General features: G+C 38.5%; 1 long non-coding RNA gene across 1 annotated transcript; it reads right to left on the bottom strand.

Moving 5' to 3' along the window:
* Positions 1-8,696: 8,696 nt before the first annotated feature.
* On the bottom strand, positions 8,697-11,158 carry LOC306875148. Its single transcript, XR_013784714.1, has 3 exons — positions 11,092-11,158; positions 9,677-9,798; positions 8,697-9,538 (listed from the first exon to the last, which is right to left on the bottom strand). It is a non-coding gene; the product is annotated as an uncharacterized lncRNA (long non-coding RNA).
* Positions 11,159-14,427: the final 3,269 nt, after the last annotated feature.

Raw genomic sequence — 14,427 nt, 5'->3', positions numbered from 1 at the left:
GATGGGTTGGTGTCTGTGTTCAGAAAGGCACGGAAAACAAATAATGCATTCTAATAAAATAACGCGAGCCACTAAATGGACATGGTTAGCTGCTTGCTAGCAGTAGCTTGTTACATTACAGTAGATAAGATTTCACTTACCACATAAACAGAGTAAGGAGAGATGACTGAGAATGATTTACAGATCCTGAGCACCACTGACAAGCATCTGATCTTGTGAAATGTGTTGTAAGTACTGTTGCTGTAGTATACACTGGGGATGGGAAGATTCCCCGATTCGCTCGGTGCATCAGCATAAAAAGCTAACGATGCGATGCATCAGTTTAAAAAGTATGCATCGGCCTCAAGTTGGCATTTGTATCACGATGCATCATTTCTAACATATTTGCGTCAGTAAAAAAATATTTATTTATATACAATTACTAGTGGATGAGCTCTACTTTTATTATTTAGAAAGTGACCAATATTTTATATGAAGATTGATTTCTCCTCTCTAACCTGTTTCTCAAGCGTGTTCTCTCATCACCACTGCTGCGTGAATATGACGAATGGAGACCCGAGGAAAAACTGGGATTAAAGTCCAAAACCTGACTTGAAATAACCTAACAAATCAATCGGGGCTAAAGCGGTTCCATAAACGTTGAATTAAGTCCACACAATCTCACTAATGTGTGGATGCTTATTGCCACCATGGCAAACAGCGAATATATCTGTGCTGTTTAATGCATTTGAGACGTTGTGTTTTCCTCACTGCATAACTGACATGTCACAGGTATATTTTTATATTTTTCATCTGTAAATGTTATAAAGTCATGCCATTATATCCATTTTGCTGTCAGGAGTGGCCGAGGCACTCGAGAGCAACGAGCGCACTAAACAGACAACGCAATCGAATAGAAGCGCAATAATTCTGAGTAAAACATTTATCTAAAATATTTGTTTTTGGACATTAACTGTGTCTTTTGTACAATTTTAAACCTACATATGAGTGTATTTTGAGTTTGAGCACACATACTGATAGAAAATGTATAATCTGAATGCACTGTAAATCGCTTTGGATAAAAGCATCTGCTAAATGCATAAATGTAAATGTATTTTTATGATAGCAGTAACTGTAAAGGGACTATAGTCATGGGTAAATCAAATATAAGCAGTTCTAATTAATTAATTAGATGTTAATGTGTGTTTCTTATAGCAGTTAAAATATAGTCATTTTCTTTATTTAATTTTTATTTCAGTGATTTTAACTTTTAATTTAGTTATTTTAATGCTTTAAAGAGCAATTTTATATTGTAGTGTTCTAATGTTCTGCTATCTGTTCTAACTATAAAAGGTACAGCTGACATAAAACCAGAGAGAAAGGCTGCATGGCTAGAAACTGTAAAAAAAAAAAAAGTCACAAAATAGTGGTAAGAGTGGTAATATCATAACGTTTCTATTGGTCAGTTAGAGGAACTCAGTTTATGCTGGGAAACTAACCTGGTCTAAAGCTCACAGTGACTGAGCTTGATCTAGGCCTATGTTAAATTTGCTTTATGGAACCAAATCATTTGACAGAGTCAGACTAACTGAAATAAGCCTGGCTTATTTGGTAAACTTGTTTTATGAAACAGGCCTCGAGGCATTAAGAGTATTCAAAGTTGATGAAAGGGTGGATGAAGCACATTTGTCCGTGTTTCACTCCGTCTTGAATCACGCTCATGGAAAGTGCTCGAGAAACAGTGTCTCTTCCGCGGCTCGGTACGCTTTCAGCTCGTTTTTTTAGTCTCGAGCAAGAGACTGTCCGACATTCACGTTACATGATTTGACTGACTTTTACGTAGAGAGGGTGACAGCGCACCGCATTAAAAGAAATGATCAGTCATGTTTTCATAACCACTGGCCAAACTCAAAAATGATTCTAAAATTAACACATCTTTGAGAGCAAGGGGGCCCCTGGTGTTTGGGGGGCCCTATGCAGCTTGCGTATTCTGTGTATAGGGAGGATCGGCTCTGCCCTCATCCACCTTATATTTCCCCAATGCCGCAACAGCGAAATGTATTCTGCACATTCTGGGGGGAGAGGAATTCAATCCATTAAAGTTTTCTCTACTTGTACACAGCACAATCCCCAGTGTTAATTTAACTCTGAGTGTAGACTCACTGGACTCGTATAAACACTGAAGCTGTGTTAAAGTTAATGAGATAATTAGGTGATTAATTGAGTGATGATTGGCCATTATTGAAGATACCTGATGTTAACAAGCAGAATCGCCAAAGGAGAAAATCACAATTTGTATGTCACCATTTTAGTGGTCAGTGTGTACATTAGCTGGGATCTTGACCCTTGAATTTTTAATATATGATTTTGTTTGGCTGTGGTAACTGAATTATAACAGCCAGACAAACCAGAGGTAAAGTAATAATGTGGTGTTATGCTTTGAACTAATCATCATGTAGTGATCTGAATACCTGACTTAGGTTTTCTTTGATGTTATTCACTTGATAACATCTTTCTGTGAGCTGTGTGGTTGGATGCATTTATGACAAGCATATTTACACCATCACACCTTCTGAAAATGAAACTGATTACTGTATGGAATGGAATGGAAGGATGTAATACGAGATATATGCCGTAGCCACCACCACAGCTGTTAAATAAACACAAATTATTCACAATTGTTTGGGTCATCTTTATTTCCTACAAATACAAAAACAACAGTTATTCTTTGTCCTTTTGGATTCTTCCAATACTTGACCATCTCTTCATCTGTCAGTGGTGCTGCTGCAGGTTCTCCCCTCTTTTTGCGAGTCTCTGCCTTCTTGCTGTCGCCTGAGTACAAGCCAGGAGTTCATTCATTACTAATTAAGACATGTAAATGTAGAGAATATTTAATTATGTGAAAAGTGTTAGACTGTGGAAAAGCTGCAGCGCATTGAAATAGACACTGAATGATATTTAATGTCAAATGTCTGTAAAGTCATTTAGCCCACACCCATGAACCTTTTATGCCTAAAGCTTTACCTTGATTGAATTGTGTTTGTATACTTCATTTTTAGCTGCTGCCACATTCTTGTTTCTTTTTTTTTGGGCCATGGGATACCATTAAAATGAATATTAGTTCAATAATTTACAGTTTTCACCTCTGATATTATAACAGCTATTAAAGGTTTACTCCACCTCAAAATGAAAACTTTGTCATTACTTGTCATTTGTCGTTCCAAACCCGTAAGACCTCCGTTCATCTTCAGAAAACAATACGGATACGCTGTTTTCATGCAAATCAAAGCAAAAACGATGTAGAAAACGTATCTGTGTGGTGTGGCTGACACAGAACAGCTTACACAGTTTGCATCCAGTGGATATTTTCCAAAATGGCGCTACGGTGACACAGAGGAGATTAATTGTTGAATAAAGTCTTTATTTTTGTTTTGTTTGCGTACAAAAAGTATTCTCGTAGCTTCGTAAAATGACAGTTGAACCCCTGATGTCACATGGATTATTTGACTGGACTTTGATTGTTCGTTACATTGCTGGGAGGGTCATAGAGCAGAATGCTTCAAAAATAACGTAATTTGTGTTCCGAATACGAACGAAGTCTCACGGGTTTGGAACGACATGAGAGTAATTTAAGATAATTTATGACAGAATTTTCATTTTGGGGTGTAGTAACCCTTTAAGTTACTAACAGTTATTAAGAATTAAAGTTACGCATTGATTTTCATAGTCGTGGTGCACGCGCTACCGAGTCAACATACTCAGAGTTGAATGAACTAACACAATTCAGCTGTTCTGAAACTGAAAACGCTTGAGTTTCCCATCTCACGGTAAGAGATGGTTGAACTCCTTATTGAAATGGGCCCCAGATGTACATCCTAATGTTCAGTTCTACTTCAGGCCCCATTATTACATCTGCTTGGACACTGTGTAGCAGGGGCGCCTGCAGGATTTCTTCCTTTTCTTTGAGATGACCAAATGGTCAGTGAGAGCTGAACGAATTTGTTGCACGTTTTGACTCAACAAAATGGTAAAATACATCTATCAAGATCATGCCCACAGATGAAAACAAGAGACAACAAAACAGCGTTGAATGAAGTGGATCAGACCCCTGCACGGGCCTCAAATACAGGCCCTAGCCCAGCCCTTGTCTGACAGTTTATCATAATTCTCTGTCTTTTTTCCCCTTCTCCTACAACAGCTTATACTACTGTTTCAGCAATTAAAATAGTTCACTTTTGTATGTAAGATCATTTTTGTTCATTAAATATAATATACAGGTCCTTTTCAAAAAATTAGCATATTGTGATAAAGTTCATTATTTTCTGTAATGTACTGATAAACATTAGACTTTCATATATTTTAGATTCATTACAACACAACTGAAGTAGTTCAAGCCTTTTATTGTTTTAATATTGATGATTTTGGCATACAGCTCATGAAAACCCAAAATTCCTATCTCAAAAAATTAACATTGCAGATTGCCGACAACAGCCATTTTAGGATAGTTGTGAGTTGGTCTTAGTGACTTAGGAGTCCTCTTCACTACTCCTTACATTTCACAGATTTAGGAGCTAGTTTTTATTACATTACATTTATTCATTTAGCTGACGCTTTTATCCAAAGCGACTTACAATTGCTATATATGTCAGAGGTTGCACGCCTCTGGAGCAACTAGGGGTTAAGTGTCTTGCTCAGGGACACATTGGTGTCTCACAGTGGATTCGAACCCGGGTCTCTCACACCAAAGGCATGTGTCTTATCCACTGCGCCATCACCACCACCAGTTTTAGCACTAAATACTCTTAGAGCAAATTGACATGCCCATTATTTTTAAGATTTTCTCCTAAATGGGCAAGTTGGGAGCTACTTTTAGCCTTAAGATGTTTTAATACGGGCCCAGGTCTGGTACAGAAATAAATTAGTGCTGCTGTGGGATAATGTCTCGGTCACGTACGTAACCCTCGTTCCCTAATGGAGGGAAGGGAGACGTTATGTCGTGACGATAGGGGATTTATCTGGGAGCCCCGATCACCTCTGATAAGAGAAAACACCAATGAAATTGGCTAGTGGATTTTGCATACCTGAGCCACTCCCCATGCATACGAGTATAAAAGGGCGACAGGTGCATCCACTCATCAGGTTTTCCGCTGATGAGCCGAGAACCTGTCCCTGGCAACCAGTGATGTTTCAAGATTGTGGCATGGGGACATAACGTCTCCGTTCCCTCACATCCACTATCCAGTGGGCCAACCTCTGCTTGGAGACAGCCTTCCCTTTCTGCTGACCTCCATGGCAGACAAAGAGTTGGGCAGAGCTTCTGAAGCTCCGGGTGCGGTCCACGTATATGCACAATGCTCTTACGGGACATAGCAACGCCAAGTCCAATGTCCATCATCCGCGGACAGAAAACGACTGCAACCAAGAGGACACGGATGAAACGGCATCTTGAAAAAGATGCGATCGTCCAAATCCCCGAATCGATTCTTAATGCGCGTGCTTCACATAAGAGGATATTGTGGCAGGAGGAGCCAACGACAGACACAGTGGGCGTGGCGTCAAGCCTCGGAGAGGTTTTTATTAAACAAAATATTTTAAATAAAGTGTCCAAAGGGGGAAAAGTGTCCAAAATAAACAGGGATCTGGTGTCCTCGTCGTGCTGCGGGGCTAGTGAAGGAGGGCAGTGTTCAGAAGGGAGTGGTCCAGGGAAGGGGCGGAGTCCGATGGCCGCACGCGCTCCCCTCTCGGGGCCGGGAGCGAGTGGCGGCGGCGTCTTTTGCGCGGCTTCGTCCATCTCCGGAAATCCCGGCGCTTCTGGGGGATTCGGCGGCCCGGCATCCTGGCCCGTCAGCCGCCTAACGGGTGCGGCAGTCCTCCTCGACGCTCCCCTCCTGGACCCACGAGGACACCAGCGTGCATGCACGGGGGGGAGACCGGTCTCACGAGGAGAGGCGCGTTCGGCGTTTAAACGGCGGCGGTGATGAGGCTCTATTCACGTCAGGTGCGCCTCATCACACGCCGCCAGCCCTGGCTGTTTCAGCGCCCCTCCTCTCTCACACACCCACTCCTGTCGGGAGCCTGGTGAAGGGCGGCGAATACGGGACGGGGTGGTGATGATGGACAGGGGGGAGGCAGCCGACTCGTCACAATATGAATATTCACCTCGTGTCCTGAAGGTGTCACCATCTATAGATATGCTTACCTGGCAGGGGAGACACCATGATCAAGAAGGCGGTTCACCCTGTGTGCACCCTATTATTAATGTAGATGTGTATTTCAGTAAAAAACTTAAGTAGGAGAGTTTCAGTTACCAGCATTTATATCAAAATATGGATCCCATGTCTGCAAAACTAACATTTTAAATGAAATATTGATAGCTAATCGATATCGAATTGAATCGAATCGAAATCGAAATCGAATCGAATCGAATCGAATCGAAACCATAAAAATAAGAATTGAATCGAATTGCAGAATTGGTCACAATACCCAGCCCTACGAAAAACTTAACAACACCTGTCATGCTTTTTATGTAATAGCGATTCTTCTCTATCTGTTGGGGGCCGATCAAACATGCTACAGTCTCCCCAGACACTTGTCAGAGGCAAAACTCGGTCCATGCGGCCGAGGCTTGTAAATGAGCCTGGCTAGACACACATTTTTGAAGACCGCGGTCACGTTCTAATGCTGCTTTCCAGTTTCGAAAACCTGTCGAAACGAAAGTGTCATTTTCGGAGAAAGCAACACCGAACACTCGACACGGAAAACAAAAGCATGCATCGCGCTCTATGGAATATTCAAGCCACAGTCGTGACTGATACCAAGCGGCCGAAAAGCATCTCTCCCTCCCTCCAAAAACAGTTTGGGGTATGATTTTAGAACCGGCTGGTGAGGATTTGCCCTGTTTAAATCATTTGGGACAGAATTGCTGCATTTTTGTGTAATTGTGTTTTTGACACCATCGGAAGCTGCTGATGAACTTGACTCATCTATTTCTCCGTACACATTGCCGCAAATGGATGAAGTGGCAGCTGTGTCCTCCTGGAGAGCTGAAATGGTTTTCTTTTGTCCTTTCGGAGCAAGAAATCTATACATATTGTGTTTTGTTAGGCTACTAGTGCAGTAATAAAGTTCACATATAGTTATAACAAAGTTGGCTGTTATTGTCGTTATTGCTGCGCTATTCAGCACGTTTATTAACCTCAAAGGTAGCGAAGTGAATGAGCTGGTTAGGTTGTCTGTCTCAACAGAGATATACTGGTCTCACGTCTATACTTTTCATCAGACATGTTCTCATAGCATTCTGCCCGCTTCAGATCAGACACAGAGATGAAAGACAACATTTATTTGAAAGAATTCTAACATTTATTTGAATTAGTTAGCAACTGATAGAGAAAGAGAGAAATGACAGTTGTGTGTGTCTACGTCTCTCTCTACAAACAATTACTTCAAAAACAGCCATTTTACCATCATTGCTGAGGAATATAATGTAGTGATCTAGTATCTAGGCTCTTTTATTAATAAAATTTAATGAATAAAATTAAGAGTTGACAACAACTTTATGTGTGTGTGCAGTGCAACCTGCGATCTCTCTCTCTCTCTCTGTGTGTGTGTGTTAGTGTGCATCAATTAAAGCAGCGCATTAATATGGAACGGTGATTACACTGACTTGGAAACACTGTGCATTAAACGGTTTTACTGCATATCTGTCAGCCAATCAGAATCCAGTATTCAGACAGACCATGGAATAAAATGCAATATTTGTAAAATACACAGATGTTTCACAAACGTTTTCATGAGCAACAGAAACCCTTTTATATACTGCTTAATACAGCACCATCAGTTCAAGAATAAAGTTCATCACAAACATATACTATTTAAATGCTAATAAAGTGGGAGTATATACTGTATGTTTTATGATAAACGTGACTCAATATAACATTGCGACTACAGTAAAGATGCCATTTGTGTCTCAAGTCGGACAACATTTCTAACCGGCATGTCCTCAGCTACTGCTGCGTTAAGTTGAACACACATATTGTTTTCATTGTTTCTTGTCATGTGATCCTCGTGTGATCATGTCTTGAGCTTCTCTATTCTCCATGACCCTGTGTTCCCATGTCAGCTGGCTTCGCCCTCTCAGTATTGTGGTGGTATCTGCCAGTGATCTGAGGAATCATTTTCAGAGTCTTGGGGTTTTGATGCCAGAATTTAGATTTCATTATCAGAGACAATAAAACCGAGAGATGCTGCAGCGAAATCTCCCGACTGTCTGTTCGTTCATGCTTAAATACAGGTTCTGCTCCTAAGGCGTGTTCTATTCATTTCCTATACCGTTATTGTTGTTAGGAAACAGTCTTCATCTGTCTATTCATTTCCTATACCGTTATTGCTTAACAGTCTCCATCTGTTTCCTAGAGCAGACAATAGGCCCTTTATGTTACGTTAAAGGAAGAGACCCTATCATGTCACAACAGGATGTGCAGCTTTACCTTACACCATACGTCTGCACATTCCATTCTTCTGCAGGCCTCTACACATGCAGGCAGATACCATTTTATAATAGTAGCATAACTTGATACATAAATGGCTATATCCACATTGATTACACTTGATTAATTTGTATTTTGATTAATAAAACTCTTCGACAGTATGAAAACATGCGACACACTGTTTGGTCAATAGAATATTTTGTGAGGCGGTCAAGAGGAAATCAACTAGATATGCATGATCAGAATTTATTGTTTGCAAAAACTGCATACGTTACACAGTATACATTGTGGCAGTGCCTCAAAGTATACGTGATTACATGCGTTTATCAGGCACAGATTGCATAGATAGCGTAATGTGTTTGCTGGGCAAAAAGAATAAAAGCTCAGGTAAAGTTACGAAGAGAAAATCATTCACTAATAACACATCACAGTTTGATCAATGAAGTAAGCAATCCAGGAAAAGGAAATGTACTTATTTCTTTCAGGGGAGACAGAAGGGATCCACAACGTTATTCTTCACACACTTACGGCATTCCATCGCATTTCTGATTCTCATACACCGATAAAGAGGCACTACCTTATCAATGTTTTGAAATTCTGTTTTGAGATCCTTGGCCTTGTCCTTCTGCCAGATCTCTTGGAAGACAAAGGCATTCCTTTGGCCTTTTCTTTTATTGATCCAGTTTTTAAGGCCTTCCATAATATTGTCGGCACTCTGAAGGCATGTTTTGACACAAGGTGAGTTGTACGAATAAAACACTACACAGCTTTGGTCTCTTGCCTTTGCCAGAAGTTTGTCCATGAGAGAGTTACCTACAGGATACAGCAGAACATGCTCAGCATGTTCTATTTTTCTCTTATCTATTTGAATTGGCCGTGAAGCAATGACATTTTTTAGCTCAGTGCAAAGTTCACATTTGGCACCCTTATTGAGAAGCATTTTCACTTTTGTTGCATCTTCCTTGTCAAACTTATTCTTAATATTAGCCTTTTTATCTACACAATGAGCCGGTGGGACATAGATGGATAATGCATACTGAGCATCGGCTCCTTGTCCGGTCTTTGGCTGGACACTGAAAGACATAAAACAATTATCATAAAACATTATAGTATTTGCCTTGTTCCATGTGCATTCTGCCATTCAAACCACACACACAGTTCAAACTGAATATATTGATTCATTCATCGACTTCATGCACAAATGTACCTACTTGTCATAAAAATACTGGGTCATATTAGCAAGACACACAGTGTTCACATCCGGAACGCCTTGAACACACAGATGAAGCAGGCAGAGGAAGATGACGAGACCCCTCAGTGGTGCCACAGACGCCTAAAGTGAAAACATCACTCCTTTCAGCACAGCATGATCTGACGTGTTTAAGGGTGTTCTCACACTAGGCATGTTTGCCACAAACCGAGTCTGAGCACAAGTGTCCCCCCTCCCTACCAGTAGCGACCATAAATGTTGTTAGGGCAGATTCTTGGTCATAGCACTAGTTTATCATAAACGTTTTGTAAGCTTTTTATTCTAATCACTGAACACATGCAGAACACTTTTGGCAGAGGTTGCTTTATTCAGTCTGACGGTAACAGACTTTAAATACTATGAAATACTACTTCATGCAATAATAATTGCCTTAAAGGGATGGTTGACCCAAAAATGAAAATTCTGTCATCCCACACTCAAGTTGTTCCAAATCTGTACAGGTTTCTTTGTTCTGCTGAACACAAAGGAAGATTTTTTGTTGGTAACTAAAACAGATCTCGGCCACCAATTGACTTCCATAGTAATTTTTTTCTTACTATGGTAGTGAATGGTGGGTAAGATCTGTTTGGTTACTGACACTCTTCCAAATATGGTTTTAGTGTGTATCTGCCTTATAAATGACACGTTTTTAATTTCTGGTTTCAAACAAGTTTTTGACAGATTCCTCCTAACATCCTAACATATTTCTGTTTTCTCTCATGGTGGGTGGTCAAATAAATTTAAGCATTATTAATCATTAGAATTAATGTAAATAGTCATAGCCGGTCCTGACCTCTCTGGGGCCTTAAGCAAAAAGGAGCTCTCCTACGGGTCCCCTCAGATGTTACTGCTGGAAAGTGCGTTTCATTTTGTGTACGTCTGATGATTTACACTGTTGCCCTTTGGGATTTATCAAGCGTAACCAGCTCATGACCAGCATCCATGCTTCAAAGCATACCTAACCAGGATATGCTGTTTTATTCAACAGGGTTTACCAGTAAAAATGCTCCTACATAATTTATGTCTATGGATTTAGTCAGTGACAGAGTGCAAAACATAAGGGTCCAACTAATTTTAGCTTCAGGATCATTAATATTTTTATGCTGTTGTCCCCACTGTCCAAGTTCAAGTCTATCCAAGTCCACCACCCTAGTCCATAACAAATTTAGCCAAGCATCAACACATTTTTAACATTTTACCATATATAGAAGTAGTAGTAATAATAATAACTTTATTTCGGTTGAACATGATATGATTGTATTGTGAGTTCATTATGGTTATTTGTATCGTATCGTGACATGATCGTATCGTTACACTTCTAATAATGTGTTAAAACGAGTTTCCAGAGTGTGAAGTCTTACCCTTGTGATGACTTACCATTTTCTCTGCTGCTCAGAATCAGACGGTGCAGAGATGCTGTGTGAGTCTGCAGTGAAGCAGGAGTGATGAAGAACAGGATGTAGGTGGTTTTTATTCTAACACTTGACCAGCCCTCATCTTCAACACCAATTAAAACTGTCCACATTGCATTACTGACTCTTTTAATAATGTCACTGAAAGTCTTTGCATGTCTCGCCATGTACGGTATGCTGCTGGACTTCCTCAACATGGTCAATAAGTAACAGAATAATTAATAGTTACTGTAAGAACTCTTAGGGCTCATCCAGAAACTGTGCTTCTTAATCGTTTTTATAAGCTGTGCAAACTTTTTTCAGTATTCTCTGATTAATTAAAACTTTAAAAAGTCCATATAAATGGAAATCCTTTGCAACATTTTTAATTTCTGCCTAGATGCAGATGTTAGGTTCCCCATCCTAACATTCTGAGGTCTGTTGGTCAGGAAGTCCTTAATTGTTTTTCCCCCGCTTTGTTTGTTTAACTCGTGCCTTTATTAATTTAAATTTTGCTCTATTATTTATTTATTTATATTTTATATATACTTTATATTATTCATGTTTTTTCATATCACTATCAGCATCCTTGTAATTGTTTTGTGCATTGTAGAACAAATTAATTAGTTATGTAGGTGTATTGTATTGTATGATATATCACATATTTATGATAGAACATAGATTAATTATTTTACTTATATGAGTAAAATAATTAATTAATCTATGTTCTATCATAAATATATGTCTGACATTTATAATAAACCAAACGGCTTGAAAATTAAGCAAATGAAGGTGATTTTAATCGTTGATAGTTCTCTGCCAATGTTAACTAACGCAGAGTAGACGCGGCTTCCCCCGACCCAAGATGGCGGCCGCGCTGACGCGTCGTTCCTGTGGACAGCAGCGTCAGAGGCGACATCTAGTCAGTATATATATTTTTTATTTTTTTTATTGCTTAAACATACAAAAACACCAATTAACAACAGTCAGAAAATTCTTAATACAATTCAAAAAAGTCCAAATAGCAGCGTAACAAAAAATACAGATAAACAAAATAAACATAACAGGAAAAACAAAAAAATAAATAAATAAATACAGAAAAATAAATAATACAGTAATACAATGCAAGGGGCTTAATCATCAAAAAACACCTTCAAAAGGCCACATAGTTTAAGGGCTTTTTCAGAACGCATGATCTTCAAGGATTTGAAGAAGATCATTAAATCTTGCTGGAAAAGTAATAAAGTGGGAGGGTTATTAAAGAATCTACATTTATGAATGAAATAATTGGCCAAAATCAAAATATTATTAACCAAAAATTCAACATCACAATTTCGACAAAAGGACAAATATTTCACAGTTTTAAAATCAAAGTCAGGTATTACATACTTCCAGCTTAACCAAGCATAGAGATCGTCCCATAATGGTTTTGAAAATTTGCATAAATAAAACATGTTCCAATGACTCTATGTCTGCGTCACAGAAAGTGCATTCATTACAATCCAAATTAAATCTGTGTCTGAGGAACTCATTACAGGGATAGATATCGTTAATCATTTTAAACTGAACTTCTTTTGCCTTTGGTAGAAGTGGAAAAGAGAGAAATCTTGTGCTAATTCGAACTACTTTATCTTCAGGATAATCAAAAACAAGAGGTCTCTTCTTTACTTTTGAAGGGGAAATCTGTGTATTTACTAATGTTCTTAAAACCTTATTATTACATCTCTGATCAGTCAAATTAAAACCAGAAATGAATAGATGACCTAATCTTGGTATCACAGATGAATAACACAATGCGCCTTTAATCAACTGAACCAAACCAGCAGGAACAGCTTTCAACAAAGACACATATAATTCCTGAGTACAAATAATATTGTATTTTTCACAGAAATCATCATAACCAAGGACATTTCCATTCCCATCCATAATGTGAACAATGGACCAGACACCTTTGTCCATGCAGTCCTGAACAAACACCGATTTCCTCTTTACAAGGATACACTTATTATTCCACAAAGAGCAGCTATGCGGTGAAAAGTTGTGTTTGTATATTAATTTCCAATATAATAATACCTGACTATGGAAAGATGATCATTTACACTTTAATTTCAATGGCTCAAAATCACACCTTAAAAGGAAATCAATGCCCCCAAAAGAATCAGAAATCTTGGAGGAAAAGCTAAACCAAACTGAATGTTTATCTCTAAGGAAGGCTTGGAGCCACCTCAACTTAAGGGTACCATTCATTACATCCAAATCAATTACGCTCAACCCTCCCTCACTAATCGCCTTCACTATATCTGATTTTCTTATATAATGGTGTTTATTTTTCCAGATACATTTATACTGAATTTGATTAATGTCTTTTATCCAACTATCAGATATACTCAAAGAAAATGCTGGAAAGTGCTTCTGACTTCTGTATGAGAATTCTTCCAAATATAGAGATATCCCTTTGAACCCACATATTTAAAATATTTTTACTTTTTTTCATATTATCCATCAGATTACGTTTTTCTCTCAGTTTAGGGTCTTTAGTAATCACAATTCCTAAATATTTGATCTAATTTTTTAAAGGAATATTGAACAAATGAGATTCAGCATGATTATGTAGTGCCATCAGCTCACACTTTTTTAGATTCAATTGCAGACCAGAAGCTTTTGAAAAATGAGACACCAGATTAATGGCAACTGGAATCTGCTCTGCATCGCTGAGAAACAGGGTGGTATCGTCTGCTAATTGACTTATCAATAACGGAGTCCCTAAAACATTCAAAGGCCTGATATCTTTACTATTTACAGTTCAGCTATTAAAATAAATAAATACGGACTTGTCGGATCCCCTTGTCTAATACCTCTATTAATGATAAACCTCTTAGAAGTCCCAAAAGGTAACGATACTGAACTATTTATGTCTATGTACAACATCTCTATTAATTTAACAAATTTATGACCAAAACCAAAATACTTTAATGCATGTAAAATGAATTGATGTTCTACAGTATCGAATGCCGTATAGAAATCAAGAAACGAAACAAACCCATCATCCTTAATTAAATGTTCATAATCAATTAAATCTAAGACAAGTCTAGTGTTGTTGTGTATTAACCTTCCTTTAATGAAACCGGATTGAGTTTCACTTATAATTTGACTCAACCTAAATTTGAACCTATTAGCAATTGCAGATGTAAGAATTTTATAATCAACATTAAGTGATCGGTCTCAGATTGACAAGAATTCTTTTGTCTTTGTTTGATTTTGGAATAAGAATAATTAACCCCTGTTTCATAGTTGGAAGTAAAGAATTAGATTCAAAACAGTC

This window comes from Barbus barbus (genome assembly GCF_936440315.1).
Source record: "Barbus barbus genome assembly, chromosome: 9".
NCBI lineage: Eukaryota > Metazoa > Chordata > Actinopteri > Cypriniformes > Cyprinidae > Barbus > Barbus barbus.
The sequence above is the reverse complement of the archived record's forward strand: the minus strand, read 5'-3'. Positions and strand labels throughout refer to the sequence as shown.